This window comes from Rhineura floridana, chromosome 1 (genome assembly GCF_030035675.1).
Source record: "Rhineura floridana isolate rRhiFlo1 chromosome 1, rRhiFlo1.hap2, whole genome shotgun sequence".
NCBI lineage: Eukaryota > Metazoa > Chordata > Lepidosauria > Squamata > Rhineuridae > Rhineura > Rhineura floridana.
Window position 1 is genome coordinate 145,290,135 of NC_084480.1, and position 21,133 is coordinate 145,311,267.

Here is a 21,133-nt window from a genome sequence, read left to right on the forward strand (position 1 = left end):
TGCTGTAATAGGTATCTCAGGTTTAGATTCCACCTCAAAACAAACTTGTCTCTACTACAAGTGTAAGAAAGGGCAGAGAGAAAATCAATACTATCGGGTGTGTTTGTTAACTCCTCCTTGAAAGTCCCTTCTTCTAGTCTTTTTCCTGACCTTTAAATATTCCTTCTTGTTGGATAATCAAGTGAAAGCTGGCTGTTATATAAAGGATGAGCTAAGCAATGGGAAACTAATTGTGGAAAACACAACACATTGTAGCTAAGATTTTCTGCCTTGACTGTTCCATCTTTGCCTAAGATCCTGGATTCAGATCCACCCTAACCCTAACCCTGACTCTAACCCTAACCCTAGATCTAAACCAGAATTTAACCCTAACCCTAGCCCTTACCCTAACCCTAACTGTAACCCTACCCCTAGATCTAACCCAGAATTTAACCCTAACCCTAACCTTACCCCAGCTCTAGCACTAACCCTAACCGTAACCTGGAACCTCATTGTAACACACAACCTAAACAAGAATTTCACCCAAACCGTAACACTAACCCTAGGCGTAACCCTAACCCTAGCCCAAACCCTAATACTACCCCTACCCTAACTCTTGCCACAACCCTAACACTAACAATAACCCTATCACTCAACCTAAACCAGAATTTAACCCTTACCCTTACCTAACCTTAACCCTAGCCATAACCTTAACCCTAACCCTAACCCTAGTCCTAGCTCTAGCCCTAATCCTAACCTTAACACTAACACTCAACCTAACCCAGAATTTAACCCTAACCTTAGCCCCAGCTCTAGCTGTAATGCTAACCGTAATGCTAACCGTAACTCTAACACTAACACTAACACTCGACCTAAACCAGAATTTAACCCTAACCCTAACCATTACCCTAATCCTAGCCCTAACCATAACCATAACTCTAACCTTAACTCTAGATCTAACACAGAATTTAAGCCTAAGCCTAAATCTTATCCTAACTCTAGTCCTAGCTCTAGCTCTAGCCCTAACACTAACACTCAACCTAAACCAGAATTTAACCCTAACCCTAACCTTAAACCTAGCCCTAACAGTAATCCTAACCCTAGCGCTAACCCTAACCCTAGCCCTAGATCTAACACAGACCTAACTCAGAATTTAACCCTAACCCTAACCTTAACCCCAACCCCAACCCTAACCCTAACCCTAACCCTAACCCTAACCCTAACCCTAACCCTAATCCTAATCCTAACCCTAACCCTAACGCTAACACTAACAAACACTAACACTAACACTCAACCTAAACCAGAATTTAACCCTAATTCTAACCCTTACCCTAACCTTAACACTAACTCTAGCCCTAGCTCTAGCCCTAACCCTAACACTAGATCTAACCCAGAATTTAACCCTAACCTTAATCTTAGACCCAGCTCTAACCCTAACTCTATCCCTAACCTAACCCTATTCCTAACCCTAACCCAAACCTGGAACCTCATTGTAACACTCAACCTAATCAAGAATTTCACCCAAACAGTAACCCTAACCCTAACTCTAGTCCCAGCTCTAGCCCTAAACGTAACCATAACCATAACCCTAACCCTAACACTCATCCTAAACCAGAATTTAACCCTAACCCTAACTTTAACCCTAGTCCTAACCCTAACCCAAAATGTAACCCTAACCCCAACCTTCGTCCTAGCTCTAGCCCTAACCCTAACACTAACCCTAACACTCAACCTAAACCAGAATTTAACCCTAACCCTAGATCTAACTCAGAATTTAACCCTAAACCTAACCTTAGCCCCAGCTCTAGCCGTAACACTAACCCTAATCCTAACCCTAGACCTAACTCAGAATTTAACCCTAACCCTAACACAAACCCTAACACTCAACCCAAATAAGAATTTAACCATCACCCTAACCCTTACCCTAGCCCTAACTCCAACCCTAACCCTAGCCCTAGTCCTAACCCGTGCCCTAACCCTAACTCTAGTCTTAGCTCTAGCCCTAGTCCTAGTCCTAACCCTAACCCTAACTCTAACCCTAACCCTAGATCTAACCCAGAATTTAACCCTAATCCTAACCTTAGCCCTAGCTCTAGCCCTAACCCTATCTCTAGCCCTAACCCTATCTCTAACCCTAAATCTATCCCTAACCTAACCCTAACCCTATTCCTAACCCGAACCCAAACCGTAACACTTAACCTAAACAAAAATTTAACTGTCACCCTAGCCCTAACCCTAGTCCTAGTCCTAGCTCTAGCCCTAAACCTAACTCTAACCATAACCCTAACCATAATCCTAACCCTAACCCTAACACTAATACTAGCACTAACACTTGACCTAAACCAGAATTTAACCCAAGCTCATACCCTAACCCTAACTCTAAGGGTTTATATATTGTGCTTGTTTTTATCTTTTTGTACACCGCCCAGAGAGCCTTCGGGCTTAGGGCGGTATATAAATTAAACTAAATGAATAAATAAATAAATAAAATAAAGCCTAACCTTAACACTAGCCCTAGCCCTAACACTAGCACTCAACCTAAACTAGAATTTAACCCTAATCCTAACCCTAGATCTAACCTAGAATTTATCCCTAACCCTAACCTTTGCCCCAGGTCTAGCCGTAATGCTACCCCTACCCCTCAACCTAAATCAGAATTTAACCCTAACCCTTACCCTAACCCTAGACCTAACTCAGAATTTAACCCTAACCCTAACACAAACCCTAACACTCAACCCAAATAAGAATTTAACCATCACCCTAACCCTTACCCTAGCCCTAACTCCAACCCTAACCCTAGCCCTAGTCCTAACCCGTGCCCTAACCCTAACTCTAGTCTTAGCTCTAGCCCTAGTCCTAGTCCTAACCCTAACCCTAACTCTAACCCTAACCCTAACCCTAGATCTAACCCAGAATTTAACCCTAATCCTAACCTTAGCCCTAGCTCTAGCCCTAACCCTATCTCTAGCCCTAACCCTATCTCTAACCCTAAATCTATCCCTAACCTAACCCTAACCCTATTCCTAACCCGAACCCGAACCGTAACACTTAACCTAAACAAAAATTTAACTGTCACCCTAGCCCTAACCCTAGTCCTAGTCCTAGCTCTAGCCCTAAACCTAACTCTAACCATAACCCTAACCATAATCCTAACCCTAACCCTAACACTAATACTAGCACTAACACTTGACCTAAACCAGAATTTAACCCAAGCTCATACCCTAACCCTAACTCTAAGGGTTTATATATTGTGCTTGTTTTTATCTTTTTGTACACCGCCCAGAGAGCCTTCGGGCTTAGGGCGGTATATAAATTAAACTAAATGAATAAATAAATAAATAAAATAAAGCCTAACCTTAACACTAGCCCTAGCCCTAACACTAGCACTCAACCTAAACTAGAATTTAACCCTAATCCTAACCCTAGATCTAACCTAGAATTTATCCCTAACCCTAACCTTTGCCCCAGGTCTAGCCGTAATGCTACCCCTACCCCTCAACCTAAATCAGAATTTAACCCTAACCCTTACCCTATCCCTAGATCTAACACAGAATTTAACCCTAACCCTAATCCTAACTCTAGTCCTAGCTCTACCCCTAACCCTAACCCTATCCTTAATGCTGAACCTAAACCAAAATTTAACCCTAACCCTCACCCCAACCCTAAACCTAACCCTAATTCCTTGCCCAGACCTTTGGCCTGTGGTGGGACTGGGAGGAGGCTCAGGGCGGGGTTGGGCCGGAGAAAAAGGCACATTATCACTGGCAGCCTGGGTGGCGGCCTTTGGCCATGGCTGGTGGGACTCTGCCTGGGCAGCCTGTTGGTGGGATGGGAGGCAGCTGTGCTTCCGTGTCACATCGGCCTGGCGGGGGGGGGATGCTGGCCTACCTGGTGCCCGTCTTGATGGCCATCAAGTGGTGGTTGGTGCAAGCCGAGTGGGTCCGGGGCAGCCTGCTGTCCGGCCGCCTGCTCCACTGCCACCTCTACCGGTGTATGTTGGAGGAGAGCCTGTTTTGCCTGGAGGCAGAGCACTGAGTCGAGCGGGTCGGCCTCTCCCCATACCTACGCTGCTACCCAATCCCCCTCTTTCGGGAGCAGCGGGTCCCGCTGCGGCTCTAGGATGTGCGTTGGAGGTTTTATCACCAAGTGGCAGCAGTGGCGGCTGCGTGGCCATGGGTGGTGGAGGGGGAGCAGTTCTGCCGGCTGCTGCACTGCACCAGGGAGTGCAAGGTGATGGGGCCATGCAGCCACTGGGGGGGCGAGAGACCGTGCAGCATTTTGTGGCCACCTGCCCCACCTTGTGCCAGGTCTGGGAGAGGCTGGCCCAGCATTGGGAGGCAGTCATCTCAGGGGCAGAGCAGCTAGGCCTGGGGGGCCCGGGGGGCCCAGGGGGCTGGCAGTTCCCATGCTCCACCCTCTGGCTCCTCAATCTGTTGGTCCTCAGTGCCCTCTGGGGGGGCGCTCCTGGGAGCGGGTGGCACGGAAGGAGAGCGCTCCGGAGGACACCATCTGCTACGTCCTTGCCTCCCTGCGCAGCCTGGCAGGGCACGAGCGGGTGCGTATTCATGCAGCGAGCTGGGCCCGCCTCTGGCCCTCGATGGCCACCGCCCCGCCACCCATCACTTGAGCCCTGGCCTGTTGTCCTTGGACTCTGGTCCGTGGCCTCTTCCCCTTTCTCCCAGGGTCGGACGCTGGACACTGAATGCTGGACATTGGACCCTGGCTGCTGGGCCCTGCCCTGCTGGACATCGCCCTGCTGGGCCCTGCTGCTGGACCGGGTCATCATTCTCATCCTGCTGCATTGCGTTGCTGCTGTGGTGGGCCTTTGCCTTTGCCTTTAGCTGTGGACTTCGTGCTGGACTCGGTGGGTGTGGGTGTGTTCTGTTTATGCTTCTGTTTATGCTTCTGGTTATGTTTCTGGTTATGCTGCAGTTTTGCCTCTGTACTTTGCCGCTGCCTTTGGTTTTGGCCTTTGTGTTTGTGCTTGTGTTTGTCTCAGTGTCGCTGAGTAGCGGCTGAGTTCCTTATTCGTAGGATGGTTCATTTTAAATAAAAAACATTTGTCCCTAAAAAAAGCATTTGTCCCTGACCCTGACCCTGACCCTAAACCCTAACCCCAACCCTCACCCCTCACCCCAACCCAACCCTAACCCAACCCTAGCCCTCACCCTAACCCAACCCTAACCCTCACCCTAACCCAACCCTAACCCTCACCCCAACCCCAACCGTAAACCCTAACCCTTACCCTTACCCTAACCCTAACCCTTACCCTAACCCGTACCCTGACCCTAACTCTAGCCCTGACCCCTAAACCCTCACCCTCACCCTAGCCCTAATCCTCACCCTAACCCTAACCTGTAACTCTAACCTGTAACCCATAATCCTAACCCTAACCCAGACTCTAACCCGGACCCTAGCCCTAACCCAGACCCTAACCTGGACCCTAACCCCAAACCCGGACCCTCACCCAAACCCCACACCTGGACACTCATCCTACACCTGGACCCTAAACCCTAACCATTAGGTGGCATTGCAGTGGCATCATTTGTCCAGCAGCTGGCAGCACAAGTCTTTATGGAAGCATTGTGCTGCAGCAGGAAAGGTTCATGCAATGGCATGGTTTGTCCACCAGATGGCAGCAGAATTCCTTACTGGATTCTGATCAGGTAAGAAAGGTTCATGCAACGGAGGACAGCACTGAAAGCAGGTTGTCAGGTTTTGTCCAGTAGAGATACAGTTACAGTTAGGGCTACAAAGAGAACACTATCTCTTGGTCTTCTATGCCAGGGCTTTTCAAAATGTGGCCTGCAGATCATCACTGCTCCACAATCTTCATTCTGGTGTTCCACAGTTTTCTATAAAAGTACAATTTCAAAGCATACAGCATCTAGCACAGTGTATTACAATTGCCACAACAGGTAACCTGGTCCCTCTCCTGGGTTTCTCTGCAGGTGAGAGAAAGAACTTATCCCAAGTGAGTTCCTGAAAGTGGAAAAAGTTAGGCTTTTAATCAGAGAAGAATGTTTTGGTTCAAAAGGGGGTGCTCCTGAATCCCAGGGGGCAAACATCTAGAGTGGACATTTTCCTGGGCTGAGGGTGGGAGGGAAGGAAACTCCTGTGCCAAGACATTTTATGACTGGCTTTCACTTCTGTTCCCTAAAATGCCAACCTCAGACGAGGGGATGAACTCATCCATCTGCGGTCCTGTAATGGAAAGAGGAGGAAATGATATGAAGAAAGGTTCGTTTCTCACATGGATTATTTGAACATCTTCCTGTTTCTTATGCCTCTCCGCTCTGTCCTCAGCCCTCTCAAACCTCTCTGTGGCTTCCATCCCCTCTCTCATTACGCTCCACCTCAGACCCTTCACAGGGCAGGAACCTTGCCATCTTCAGGCTAGACTTCAGATGATCCCCTCTGCTCCCTGCCTCCAACCCTCCCCACGCATCTCCCTCTCACTGGGAGGCCCATCTCCTTTCCCTCTCTTTCGCATTTGGCACCCTCCTCCTCCTCCTCCTCCTCCCTTTCTTTCATATGTCATGTCTTTATTCTTACTGGAGGCATATAAAATGGCACATGGAGTGGAGAGAGTGGACTTTCTCCCCATCTTGCAATGCTCGAACCCAGCGGGGTCATCCAGGGAAGCTGAAAGGTGGGGGATTCAGGACACACAAGAAGAAGGGCTGCTTCTTCACACAGCATTACATTGCTCAAGGATGGCATTCCCTGCCCCTCGGTTTGGTGATGATGGCTGACATATAGGGCAGCTGTAGAAAGGGGTTAGAAAAAATGGGGGAGGATAAGGCCATCAATGGCTCTTAGTCAAGATGGCTATATGTAACCCCCAGGAGAAGAGGCAGTGAGCCTCTAAATAGTACCTGTTGTTGGGGATCACAACTGTGAAAAGGCTCCTGTGGGTGGGTCCTATTGCAGGCTTTGTCCCTGCAGCATCTGGTTGGCCACTGTGGGAACACACTGCTGGACTAGATGGGCCTTTGGTCTGATCTAACAGGGGTCCTCTTATGTAGGAAGCCTGCCCATCAGGTTACCATCACATAGACTCTGCATTGCCATCCTAACCTTCTCCCTCTCCACAATATGGGACACCTGCTCACACCAGCAGCCTCACCTGGCCTGGCTTTATGTTCAGGAGTGACTTTATTTTTATTCCACCTGAATCAGGGACACTTCCATGGTTTTTTGGAAGCCGCCCCCAAAGGGGGTGACCTTTGTGGTCCTGTGAACCAGCAGGCCCATAGGCATTTAAACCTGAAAGAGATGGGTAGAGATGAGAATCTGCAAAGCAGCCAAAACAGAAAATAGGGGTAGTCTTCTATGTGTCAAGCTCTTTCATTGCAAGCATTGCCTCTACCATTTCAGGTGTATCGGGATCTCTGGAGGGGGTGTTGTTAAAATCTCCACTGATCCCTATAAAGTCCAGATTACTGCCCCCACATTGCAAACAGCAGCTTGGAGGCAGCAATGGTTGCTACATCAGGGCAAGGAAGCCTCCAGGAGGGTCCTGAACACACCAACGTGTAAGACAAGTGTGAGCGGAAGGATGCTGGACAGCAGAGGAGTGTGGTGGAGCCTAGGATGGAGCCAGAGTGATTGGCAGGCAGATGGAGAGTGGCTGTTGAGACTGACTATTTGACAGATGAAAAATGGTAGAGATTAGGAAAGGCGCCAGGACCAGATGGGTTATCTGCAATGTATTATAAATGTTTGGAGGAAGAACTCTTGCTACCTTTACAGTCTACAATGAATTTTATTCTGCAAGAGGGAAAGATACCGGATAGTTGGAAAAATGCTAATATAACATTAATACCTAAAGAGGAGCAAGATTTAACTAAAACAAAAAATTATCGGCCAATATCTCTATTGAATAATGACTATAAAATTTTTACAATGATCTTGGCAGAAAGATTGAAAATAATATTGCAACAATTTATTCAGGAAGATCAATCAGGGTTTTTACCTAAAAGACAATTACGTGACAACGTCAGGAATGTCTTGAATGTGTTGGAATATTTAGAACAACGAAATGATAAACAAGCAGCTTTGATTTTTTTAGATGCTGAAAAAGCATTTGATAATTTGAATTGGAAATTTATGTTTCAGGTTTTGGAGCAAATGGATTTTGGAGACAATTTTATAAAATGGATTAGATCGATTTATACATCTCAGAAGGCCCAGATAATTGTTAACGGAGACTTAACGGATTCATGTGAAATACAAAAGGGTACAAGACAGGGATGTCCATTATCTCCCCTTTTATTTATTCTGGTCTTAGAAGTGCTGCTTAGAGATATAAGGCAAGATAAAAGGATTTCGGGATTAAAGATAAAAAAAGAAGAATATAAATTGAGAGCATTTGCTGATGATTTGATAATTGTACTAGAAAACCCTTTGGAAGGAATTCATATATTGATGGACAAATTAAAAGAATTTGGACCGTTAGCAGGATTTAAGATCAACAATCAAAAAACAAAGATGTTGGTGAAAAATTTAACTTTAAGGGAACAGAAAGAGTTAATGGACAAGACAGATTTTACAATAGAAAAAAAGTTGAAATATTTAGGTATCATTATGACAAATAAAAACTCAAAGTTGTTTCATAATAATTATGAAAAATTATGGACAGAAATTAAGAAAGACTTGCTAAGATGGGATAAACTACAACTGTCATTAATGGGTAGAATATCTGTGATAAAAATGAATGTATTACCGAGAATGATGTTTTTGTTTCAAACAATACCTGTAATATCCTCTGATTTACCTTTTAAACAATGGCAAAAAGATATCTCTAAATTTGTATGGCAAGGAAAAAAACCAAGAGTTAAATTTAAACTACTACAAGATGCCAAAGAAAGAGGAGGACTGGGATTACCAAATCTGAGACTTTATTTTGCTGCCTGCTGTCTAGTCTGGATAAAGGAATGGATTTTATTGAGGAATAAAAGACTATTGGATTTGGAGGGCCATAATTTGAAGTGGGGATGGCATGGATATCTATGGTATGACAAAGTAAAAGTAAATGTAGACTTTAACAATCATTTTATAAGACGTCCTCTGTTGAAAATATGGAATAGATATAAACCAAGGTTCTATTCGAAAATACCATTATGTGTCTCAAGTCAAGAAGCGTTTTACAGAAGAGAAATGGCTGGAAAAGAGAAATGGTTAACTTATCAAGAACTATTAGAAAATGTACATGGAGAATATATAATGAAAGAGAGAGAACAACTGACAAAGGAAGGATATACTTTTCAATGGTTTGCCTATTTACAATTGTTAGAAAGATATAAAATGGACAAGAAAATGTATGGGTTTGAAATAAGTAAATCTGATTTTGAAATAGGATTGTGTACAAATGATGAAAATATAATTGCGAAAATGTATAAACTCTTATTGAAAATGGATATGGAGGAAGAACAAGTAAAAGAGTGTATGGTAAAGTGGGCAAAAAATTTTGGTCATAATATACAAATGGATCAATGGGAAAATATGTGGAAAAAAGGTTTGAAATTTACACTATGCTATAATCTTAAAGAAAATTTTTATAAAATGATGTACCGTTGGTACATGACTCCAGAAAAGTTGTCAAAAATGTATAGTAATGTTTCTAATGTTTGTTGGAAATGTAAACAACAAGAAGGATCATTTTATCATATGTGGTGGTTATGTAAAAAGGCAAAATCATTTTGGGCACAGATAGGTAGGAAGATGCAAAAAATTCTAAAGATAAATATTCAGTCAAAACCAGAATTTTTTTTATTGGGTTTTATGGATAAACAAATAGAAAAGAAATATGGAAGAATAATATTATATATGATTACGGCAGCAAGATTATTATATGCACGAAAGTGGAAAATGGAATCAACGCCAACAACGGAAGAATGGCTATTGAAATTAATGGACTTAGTAGAGATGGATAAATTGACATGTCTACTTAGAGAAAAATCGACAGATACATTTCTTAAGGAATGGAAGCCTCTCTTAGACTTTTTGTTGAAAGATCAAAATAAAATGATGATATTGGGATTTGACGATTAATCAAGACAGCCTATGGAGAAAAGGGATTCTGTATGTATACATTAAGGGACAGGTTTGATGTATATTATATAATTATAGCTGATCTGCGACAAATCGGAAGTCAACTATTTTATTTTCATTTTTTGTTGATGTATTGTTATGTTTTTTTGACTTTGTTTTGTTTGTCTTTTGAAAAATTTGAATAAAAATTATTAAAAAAAAAAAAAGAAAAATGGTAGAGAGAGGGAATGAGATGGGAGGGAGAATGGAAACTCATATAAAGAGTTTTGAAGAGAAACATAGAATAGTAGAGTTGGAAGGGGCTTAAAAAGTCATCGAGTCCAACCCCTGGCTCAATGCAGGAATCCAAATTAAAGCATACCCAACAGGTGACTGTCCAGCTGCCTCTTGAATGCCTCCAATGTTGAGGAGCCCACCAACTCACTAGGTAATTGGTTCCATTGTACCGTTCTAACAGTTAGGAAGTTTTTTCTGATGTTCAGTCGAAATCTGGTTTCCTGCAACTTGAGCTCATTTTTCTGTGTCCTGTACTCTGGGATGATCAAGAAGTGATCCTGGCCCTCCTCTGTGTGGAGTGCTATCATATCTCCCCTCAGTCTTCTCTTCTCCGGGCTAAACATGCCCAGTTCTTTCAGTCTCTCTTCATAGGGCTTTGTTTCCAGGCCCCTGATCATCCTTGCTGCCCTCCTCTGAATCCATTCCAGTTTGTCTGCATCCTTCTTAAAGTGCAGTGTCCAGAACTGGATGCAGTACTGAAGATGAGACCTAACCAGTACCAAACAGAGGAGAACTAATACTTCATGTGATTTGGAAACTATACTTCTGTTAATGCAGCCTGAAATAGCATTCGCCTTTTTTTGTAGCCACATTGCACTGTTGGCTCATATTCAGCTTGTGTTCAGCAACAATTCCAAGATCCTTCTCACATGTAGTATTGCTAAGCCAAGTATCCCCCATCTTACAACTGTACATTTGGTTTCTTTTTCCTAGGTGTAGAACTTTGCACTTAGTCCTGTTAAATTTCATCCTGTTGTTTTCAGCCCAATGCTCCAGCCTATCAAGATCCCTTTGAATTTGTTCCTGTCTTCTAGGGTATCAGCTATACCTCTCAGTTTTGTATCATCTGCAAATTTGATAAGTGTTCCCTGCACCTCCTCATCCAAGTCATTAATAAAAATGCTGAAGAGATGTTACCCAATTAAAAAATGAGATAAGATTAGTCTGGCAGGATTTGTTCTTGATAGTTGAATGCTGGCTTCTAGTAATCACTGCATTATTTTCAAAGTGCTTATAGATTGACTGCTTTATAATCTGCTCCAGAATTTTCCCAGGGATTGATGTCAGGCTGGCTGGTCTGTTATTCCCAGGTTCCTCTTTTTTGCCCTTTTTGAAGATAGGGACATTAGCTCACCTCCAATCATCTGGCACTTCACCCACCCTCCGTGATTTTGGAAAGATAATAGACAGTGGTTCCGAGAGTTCTTCAGCCAGTTCCTTCAATACTCTAGGATGCAGTTAAGATTTGAACTTGTTCAAAGTGATTAGGTATTCCTTGACCATTTATCTATCCATCTCAAGCTCCAATCCTACAACATCACATTTCCCAGGAGGGTTATAGACCCTCTTTTGGGAGAAGACTGAGCCAAAGTAGGAATGGAGTGCTTCTGACATTTCTTTGTTATCATTTTGCCATCCTCATTGAGTAGCTGTACCACCATTTCTTTTCTCTGTCTTTTACTATGGATGTACCTGAAGAAAGGTTTTTTGTTGCTTTTAGCATCTCTTGCTAACCTCGCCTCATTCTCAGCTTTAGCCTTTCTGGCACCATCCCTGCAATTCCATGATACCTGCCTGTACTCTTCCTTTGTGGTCTGGCCTTCCTTCCACTTCTTGTATTTGTCCTTTTTTGTTTTCAGGTCATCTCTAAGCTTTTTGTGAAGCTACATTGGCTTCTTCTGTTGTCTTTCCCTTTTGTTAGTTGATGGAACAAGATCAGCCACGCAGGATCTCCTCTCAGTCCCACCGGCCAAAACAGCTTGGCTGGTGTGGACCAGAGAGAGGGCGTTCTCGGTAGTGGCTCCCACCCTCTGGAATTCTCTCCCCTACGATCTTCGACATGCCTCCTCCCTGATGAGTTTTCGCCGAGCTTTAAAGACCTGGCTATTCAGGCAGGCCTACAGGAACTTTGAGCTAGATTAGTTTGTAATGTATTAACTGATGTTTTTGATGTTAGTTTTAATTGACGAATGTGGTTGTATTTTATTGTATTGTGTATTGTATTTTATTGTATTGTGTATTGTATTTTGTTGCTGCTGTAAGTCGCCTAGAGTGTCTGTTAATTCGGACAGATAGGCGACTAACAAATAAAATTTTATTATTTATTATTATTATATTATTTGCCATTGTGCCTTTAGAATTTTCTTTTTTAGAAACTCCCACCCATCTTGGACTCCTTTTCTTATTAGGGTTGCTTGCCATGGAACCTTACTTACCATTTTTCTGAATTTATTAAAATTGGCTTTCCTGAAATTCAGGGTACATGTGTGGCTACTGTCAGTTTTGCTTCCTTTAAAATCAAGAACTTGAGTATAGCGTGGTCTCTTTTCCCCAGAGTTCCCGTAACTGCCACTTCATCCACCAAGTCATCTCTATTGGTTAGAATCAACTTAAGGATAGCTGATCTTCTAGTTGCTTCCTCCATGTTTTGTAGGAGAATGTTATCTCCCACACAAGTCAGGAATTTCTTGGAGAGGCCATGTTTGGCAGAATTTGTCTCCCAACTGATGTTGGGGGTAACTGAAGTACCCATTACTACTACATCATGCCTCCTTGAAACATTGGCAATTTGTGTTTCAAAAATTACATCCTCATCTTCTCCTTCATTGGGTGGTCGGTAGTAGACTCCAACCCCCATGTTCCCTTTAATTCCTTGCCCCATTTATTTTAATCCAGATAATCTTGGTGGAGCTACCTAGCTCATCCTCCTGTATTTCTGTGCAGGGATATATATTTTTAACACATAGTGCAACTCCACCTCCATTTCTCTTCCTTCTGTTTTTTGAACAAATTATATCCTTCAATTGCTGTGTTCCAGTCATAGGAGTCATCCCACCAAGTTTCAGTTATACCTATCAAGTCATATTTACCCTCCTGTATTAAGAGTTCAAGTTTGTCCTGTTTGTTTCCCATACTCTGGGCATTAGTATACAGACATCAAAGACCATGTGATTTACAGACTGGCTTCTTTTCTACATTTTTATGAAGACTATTACTGGATCCCATTAGAACCGTTCTCACAGTTCCTCTTACTGTGCACAAGCCTTCATTAGTCGTTACCGCCAAATTTACATCTCCCTCCCCCCTAAGATTCAGTTTAAAGCTTTTCTGATTAAGTTCTGCATGCCGTGGCCAAACACATTCTTCCCAGTCCTTGTGAATCCAATAGGTTTGGTTGTAAGAATGCTAATGTTAGTATTCTGGATGAAAGAACTATGCGTTATGGGTACTATTTGTTTGAATAAATGTATGTTTACTGTCTCAGCTGTCTGTGCCCTAATCTGGGTGTATCATCAGGGCAGCGTATCTCACTCCACCTGTCTTGTGTAGATAAATAAGACTTTAGAGGAGGTCTCTGCAGCTCAGAAGGTGGTGGAGGCAGGCCTCGTGTGGATCATTAAGGAAAGTCTGGACTCAGCAAAGCAGCTGGGCAACTGACCTAGCAATTTCCAGGGATGAAGGCTACACAGGGGATCCCAGGCATTTCCCCCCAGGATATGAATGAAAGCAGAAATAATCCTACTTATTTTTTAACAGCCTCTCCAAAACATCCCCTAACCCTAATCTCAACTATCGCCCCCCTGCAAATGATAAATCAACACCCTTACATTTTATAATTGTTTTGTTCATTTTTCAATTCAAAATGTTTTTTTTTTTTCAATAATTTTTATTCAGATTTTCATAAAACATACAAGACAAAATCATAAAACATTCAAAGACAAAAAACAAAATCAAAAATAGTTAAACAAAAAGAAAAAAAAGAAAAAAAAAACAAAAATAAAAAATAAAGAGTAAAATATTGACTTCCCATTTGTCAAAGATCAAATCAGTTATAAGTCTATAATATATAGCAATCCTGTCTCTTAAGTCATATTATAAAATCACTTTCCTCCAGTAGTTATCTTACTTAATCATCAAATCTCATAAACATTACTTTATTCTTTCCACAAAAAGTCAAAGAGAGGTTTCAATTCTTTAAGAAATATATCTATCAATTTTTTTTTCCAGATAAGCATATCGATTAATCCATCTCATTACTAATTATGATAATCTTATTGTCATAACCATAGTCAAAATAAACATTTCAATTAATCCATCACATCAGAATCTGTTAGGTTCAGTAATTTCAGTAGCCATTGTTCTATTATCTCTATTAGTTCCATTTTCCATCTTCCATCTTCAGTAGACTTGTTAAGTCCAGTAATTTCAATATCCAATCTTCCATTATCAGTATTCCATAATAATCTTGCTGTCAAAGCCATAGTCATATAGTAAGAGTCTGATGGGAATTACCTCTATCCCAAATATTTTCTTGCCATCCATTCTGAATAGGTTGCTGAAATACTGCTGTAAAATCATGTCTCTGTTCTTTTTTTCAAAATACACTGGGTCATCTCTTAAAAGTTTTTCCATTGTCACATGGCTGCAGTTAATTCCATAGATTTTCTCTATATTGGGCTCCATCACATCATTCCAGTCCAGAAGATAATCCATGCCATTGATAACTTTATCTCTAGAATCTTCATTAATTTCTTCAGAGATAACATTGAGTTCCAAACAATAGATTTTATTTCTAAAGTCCATAGACTCCAAATCTTGTTCCTGTTCCACGTTTGTTCCAATCTCCGGGATCTCCTCTCTCACAGGGACCCCTATTCCAGTCTCCAGGGTCTCCTCTCTCACAGGGACCCCTGTTCCAATCTCCGGGGTCTCCTCTCTCACAGGGACCCCTTCCAGGGTCACCTCTCTCACAGGGACCCTTATATCTTTAATCTCCTGCTTCATTTTACTCAATTCAATTTTCGTTATCTCAATCTCATCCATTATTTTCTGAAACATAGTTATTTCCAGATTCTCAGCCACTTTCTTAATTGCCATTTTAAAAGAAAAATATAGGAAAACCACTTCTTATTTCAGCAACAATTGGGTTAATACTCCAAACTTGGTGACATCACAGTATAAACAGAGCAGACAGCCTTATCTCTCCAATAGTTAAGTAAACAAAATGCAGTTCCCAGGATCGAAACAATTAATGGCAATCGTCAAGAAACAGATTCGTCAAAATAAAATAGACCAAAAAGAGAGTAGTCTCAAAACAGTATAATATTTTTCAAAATAAAAATCTGGAATAGAAATCCCTCTTCTGTGTGTATCTTTAGAATGCAAATCCAGGACAGCTTTTTGCAACAAAAACAGAGATAAGCTATTAATTAGTGCGTAGCAGAGAGAAGTTACGGCTCCCCAGTGAGATGTCAAAAACCGATCAATCTGGCAAATCTCTTTTAAACAGCAACAATTTAAGTCAAGTAAAAGAAAAATATAGAAAGAAGGGTGCTTGCCTGTTAGTGCGTTCTCTCTTAGAAGATAAGATGAACGTTCGCTTTAACAGATAGAGCTTGCTGTTGAAAATCCGTCCCACCTTCGTCGGCTGGACCTCGTCCCATAAATTAATGAGATCTGGTCGTCCCAACAAAAATAGGCTTTGAGGTTAATCTCTTCGTTTCTCCCTACCCGGGAGAAGTTTAATCAGTCAAAAAAAAAAGAAAAAACTGACTGATATATCTGAATAAGCTTCTTTTGAGGCAGGAGCCCGTCTCAAAAGCAGGCACAGGCTAAGTCACCCTTCCCGGAAGTCTATTTTTCAATTCAAAATGTTATAAAAATGTAACAAAGCAAATAAGGACAAATAAGAAAATCATTATGGAGTAGGAAAATGTTTTGTGTGAATAGTAAAATAAATAAAGTAAAAAGAAAACCTTTTTGTATTGCCTTTATTTAGCAAAAACATAGTTACACAAATTTAGCCTTACGTGTTTTCATGTTTGAGAAGCCACGCATATGCCAAATCCCCCTAGGCTTCCACCGTCATGGCTGCTTCCTTTGGCACCTCCTTGCTTTGCCTCAGCAGGGATGGGCAGGGGGAGGGGCACCAACCGCCCCAATGGTCTCCCTATCTCTGTTTTGCACACGTGTGCATTGCATGAACCACAAGCTGTTATTCTGAGAATAAGTGCCCCTTCCTTATCATGGTGAGGAAAACAGCCATGAAGAGAGGAGAGGGGGCTTTTAATTCGAAGTGCGTCTCCTCGGCTTGGAGGCTAAAGCGGCCAGTATTTTCTCCTCATGATATTTAATCTCCTTCCTAAAGAGCTTGTGAGCGAGGAGGTTTGAGATGAAAGGGTCTTTCTCTGTTATTTGGTGCTTCCTGCCTGGAGAACTGAGCTGAGAAAGCATTCATCCCCCATGGCCCCCCTCCCCACACACTCGCCTTGTGTGGGATTAGCACCAGTCAGAGTCCCTTCATGAGGCGCTAGTGAGGATGCTGGCCGACCAGGCTCAGCAGTATCCGTTTCAGGGCAAACGAGTCCTGTTGCCTTTCTTGCCTTTCAGGGCTGTGCTGCTGCCCACCTTAATAAATGGTGTAAACTCTCAGAAAGAGTTACAGCTCCTCCCCCCCCTTTTCAGACAAAGTGCTTTGATGGTGGTGGGGAGGATGAAAGAGGGAGAGGTTGTGCCCCGCCCCACCCTTCTCCCACTTCCCACATACACTAAGGCTGCAACCCAATACACACGTGAGACTAAGTCCCATTGAACCCCATGGAGCTTACTTCTGAGTAGACATGTATTGGATTGCATCCTAAGTCGCCCCGGGGGCTTTTTGTGACCTGCTTTGCTGACTGCTTCTCCATTCTGTAACAGGCAGCTGTTTGATGGAGAGATTCTCATTCTTCTTCATATTGTCTTCTACACACCTGCACACACACACGCACGCACACCAACCCCAGGTCGGAGTTCTTTTATTTTGTTTTAAAACATTGCAATTAACCAGGCATGGTTCCCATCGGCTCCATCTCATTTGACTATGTGTGCGGCTGTCTAGTTCTAGAAGTAGATAAGGCTACAATCATTACGATATTTAGTGTTGTTGTTCTTTACTTATTTATTTGTTACTTTTATATAGCCAAAGCTCTCTGGGCGGTTTACAAAAATTAAGAACATTGAACATTAAAAACAAATATACAATATTAAACCATACAAAGTTTAAAAACCATAAAGCACAGATAAACAAGGTACAAGATCTGGGGTCAGAGCTCAGCACATGCTGTTAGAATGCCTGGGAGAAAAGGAAAGTCTTGATCTGGTGCCAAAAAGATAACAATGTTGGCGCCAGGTGAACTTCATCAGGGAGATCATTCCATAATTTGGGGGCTACCGCTGAAAAGGCCTTCTCCCTTGTTGCCATCCTCTGAGCTTCCCTTGGAGTTGGCACCCGGAGGACGACCTTAGATGTTGAGTGTAGTGTACAGGTGGATTCGTGTCGGGAGAGGCATTCCATCAGGTATTGTGGTCCCAAGCCGTGTAAGGCTTCATAGGTTAAAAACAGCACCTTGATTCAGGCTCAGAAACATATAGGCAGCCAATGCAAGCGGGCCAGAATTGGTTTTATATGTTTGAACCGTCTGGTCCCTGTTACCAATCTGGCCACTGCATTTTGCACAAGCTGCAGTTTCCAAACTGTCTTCAAAGGCAGCCTATGTAGAGCGCATTGCAGTAATCTAATTTTTGCATAAAAGCAAAACAATTTGGCAGTTTTGCTTGTGTGAAATTAGGCTCTAAGATAAAGTTTTCATTTTATACATAAGAGTAGTTGATTATCAGTATGCGTATGGGGGAAAGTCCTCTAAGCTTTGAAATCTAGGTCCCCCTCCTTTCCCTAACAAGACTGCACATAATTAATGTTTTTAAACCACTCTCTGCTGCTTTTTGTTGAGTGAGTGAGGAACTGGTGTTTTTCATTGGCTATCCTGCCTTTGCATTGTGAAAACAGAGTAAGGGAAGGTTAGCTAATGGTGAAGCAGAGAGAAGTGAAGAGTGTTAGTTTAATGCTCAGCATACTTTGACAATTTAGGTATACAGTAGGGCCCCGCTTATATGGCGGGTTAGGGACCAGGCCCCTGCCGTAAAGCGGAAATCGCCGTAAAGCGAAACCCATTGTCTATAATGGGCCGCATCGCGCAAAAATGATGCGAAAATGTCACCAAATGCCGTAAAATCACAAAATCGGCTTTAAAACGGGGAATTTCCCCAAATTGAAAGCCGCCGCATCAGTGGAACGCCGCAAAACGGAAGGCCGGTAAGCGGGGCCCTACTGTATAGCTTGAATCAGAATTTTATCCTGATAAATCTAGGACAGAGCTGTTTCTGGTGTCCAGTAATCTGAGTAATTACCTTTGATGTATGTTTCTATGTGACTGGACAACTGTAGTGCACTCTTTGTTGAGGTACAGCAGGTACAAAACATTCTGGGTCAATTCAAACATGATGTCAAACTGTGGTTATGGAAGCTTAACTTCTTTGGCATGATGTTTGAATTGACAAACCGTGGTTTCTCAGCTGATTGCAAGTCACAGTCAGAAACTGGTTTGAAGTGTTTCACAGCCCATGACTTGTGTTAACTGATGTTTGGAATTGACAGACTATTACTCCATTTTCTGATGCTACTGGACCATAGGATGGAAGTGAATTGATGAAGCTATGGAAGTGAGTGCTGGGTGGATGGACAATGAAAGTAGTACAGCAGCTTTAAACCATGGTTTGCATTCTAAACTATGGGAGTGTAAACAACAGTTTGTCACCATGTTTTAATTGAGCCAATAGCCTGCCTTTTTGATAGTATTGAATCACTGGGACTTCACAGTGCAGCACCTGTACTGGCTTTCCTATGGTAATTTCAAACACCCAAGTGAATAGTTTACCACAAAATATCTGTATATCTCCCCAAAATAGGTGCACTCTTCTATAGTTGAATAATAGCAAAGGAGCTTTGTTTATCTTGTTTAATATCTTGTGTATTTCCCAAGGCATTGTAACAGATATGCCAACATGATCTGTGGCTGCTTTAACATAATGAGAATTCTTTTTAGCAGATTTTCCTGTCTTCTTCATGTGCTCTCAAGGAAAAGTAATTTGAAGTTGGTTAGTCAGCTTTTTAGGAAGCTTCAGGAAAACCATATACAAAGCTATTCAGTAAGGCAAGAATTTATACTTTTGTCATCTTTTTTCCAAGTAAGAAAAATGTCATAGGGATGCTGCCTTCCATTTAATGTATAGATACATGTGAATTTTTGCTTCATATATGGTCTCCAAGCTTATTCCAGGTTTAATACTGAGCATAAATTAGGTTTCACAAAAATGGAGCTTTTTCTTTATTTACTCTGTTGTCTGCTCTCTCCAATCCACATCAGTTCTATATTCACAGGTAAGCATGCAGAGATTCTCACACACAGTCGTGCCACTGAACCAGCACAAGGTGGGGTATTGTCTATGGCAGTGCAGAATGGAGGGGGGTTAAGTCTTCCCATCTCAGCTGTAATTTTGGTGAAAATATGCCTCTCCCATGCAACATTTTTCACAAGGAAGCTCGCATTTGCAGCAGTAGGAATTTCACCCCTAATTCTAATTGCCATGTCAGGGTTGTGGTATGTGTCAGTTTTCACTTACTTAAACCTCCCGTCCATGTGCTGCAGTGCTGACAATCACTCCTTCCTTGTGTCTGATTTTTTTTAACCTATCAACAAAAGTGTAGTTGGGCTGTTAGCAGCATAGCAAAGCTTTCCCTATGGCCACCTAATATAATGACAGACATCTTTGAAGGAATGCAAGTAGTCATCAGTGACAAAGGTCATTGTTTTACATTAACTTTTCAAAAATAAATGTATCTGTAAGCAGACTCTGGTTTCCAATATAGAAGTCAAGAGAATAACTGTTCAGTGAATCATTCACGTTTATAGAAACTTTACCCAACATTATTTATAATAGGTCATTCATTATATTGTAGAAAAAAACTTCTAAAAACAAATTCAGTATGAGAATTTGTTTATGCATGATTCATAAGTATCAGACATGTTGATTAAAGGTATCATTGAAAATGAAATGGAAATGGACTGCCTTCAAGTCGATCCCAACTTATGGCAACCCTATGAATAGGGTTTTCATAGTAAGTGGTATTCAGAGGGGGTTTACCATTGCCTTCCTCCGAGGCTGAGAGGCAGTGACTGGCCCAAGGTCACCCAGTGAGCCTCATGGCTGTGTGGGGATTCAGACCCTGGTCTCCCAGGTCATAGTCCAACACTCCAACCTCTACACCACACTGGCTGTCAAAGGTATCATTATTCAACCAATATTTGATGACAGTTTTCCAAATCTTTTGTCTGGTCAAATGTCCAACTCTGCTTGAGAATACATTGGGCTGGAGGCTTCTACAGCAACAATAGTGTGTGAACAAAACGTGGAATAGGAAGTAACACAAGGAATATGTTCCAGGGCATAGTCTGAAGGCACGCCATGCTAAAGCGAAGCAGGTTTGGTTCTCATCAGTGCCTTAATGGTTGCTTAGGTACCCAATGTATACCTGCCACCTTGAGTTCATGGGAAAAAGAAGAGCTATGAGTAAACATTGCATGAGCATGGGGCTTGGTGCTAATGTTGCTGGTTTTAACACCATGATTCTTTGCCCGTGGTTGATGTAGTAATGGTATTATTGAGCTACATTTTTACTCTGTCTTTAAGAACACAATCCTATTCAAAGGTATTTTTCAGACAATCAGCAAATCAGCATATATTTCTAGTGGATCTACTGAGATTTTAGTAAACCTGACAATATCAGAGTAGGTTCAGAGCACAAATTTATATCTTGCTGTCCTTCTGTTTGTCTGAGGCCATACGTGCTGCCTTGACCTACCTAGTTCAGTCTGTTGGGCCTAGCAGCTGTAAGTCGGAGAGTCTCTGGCCACATTCATACCATACATTTATTTCACTGTTA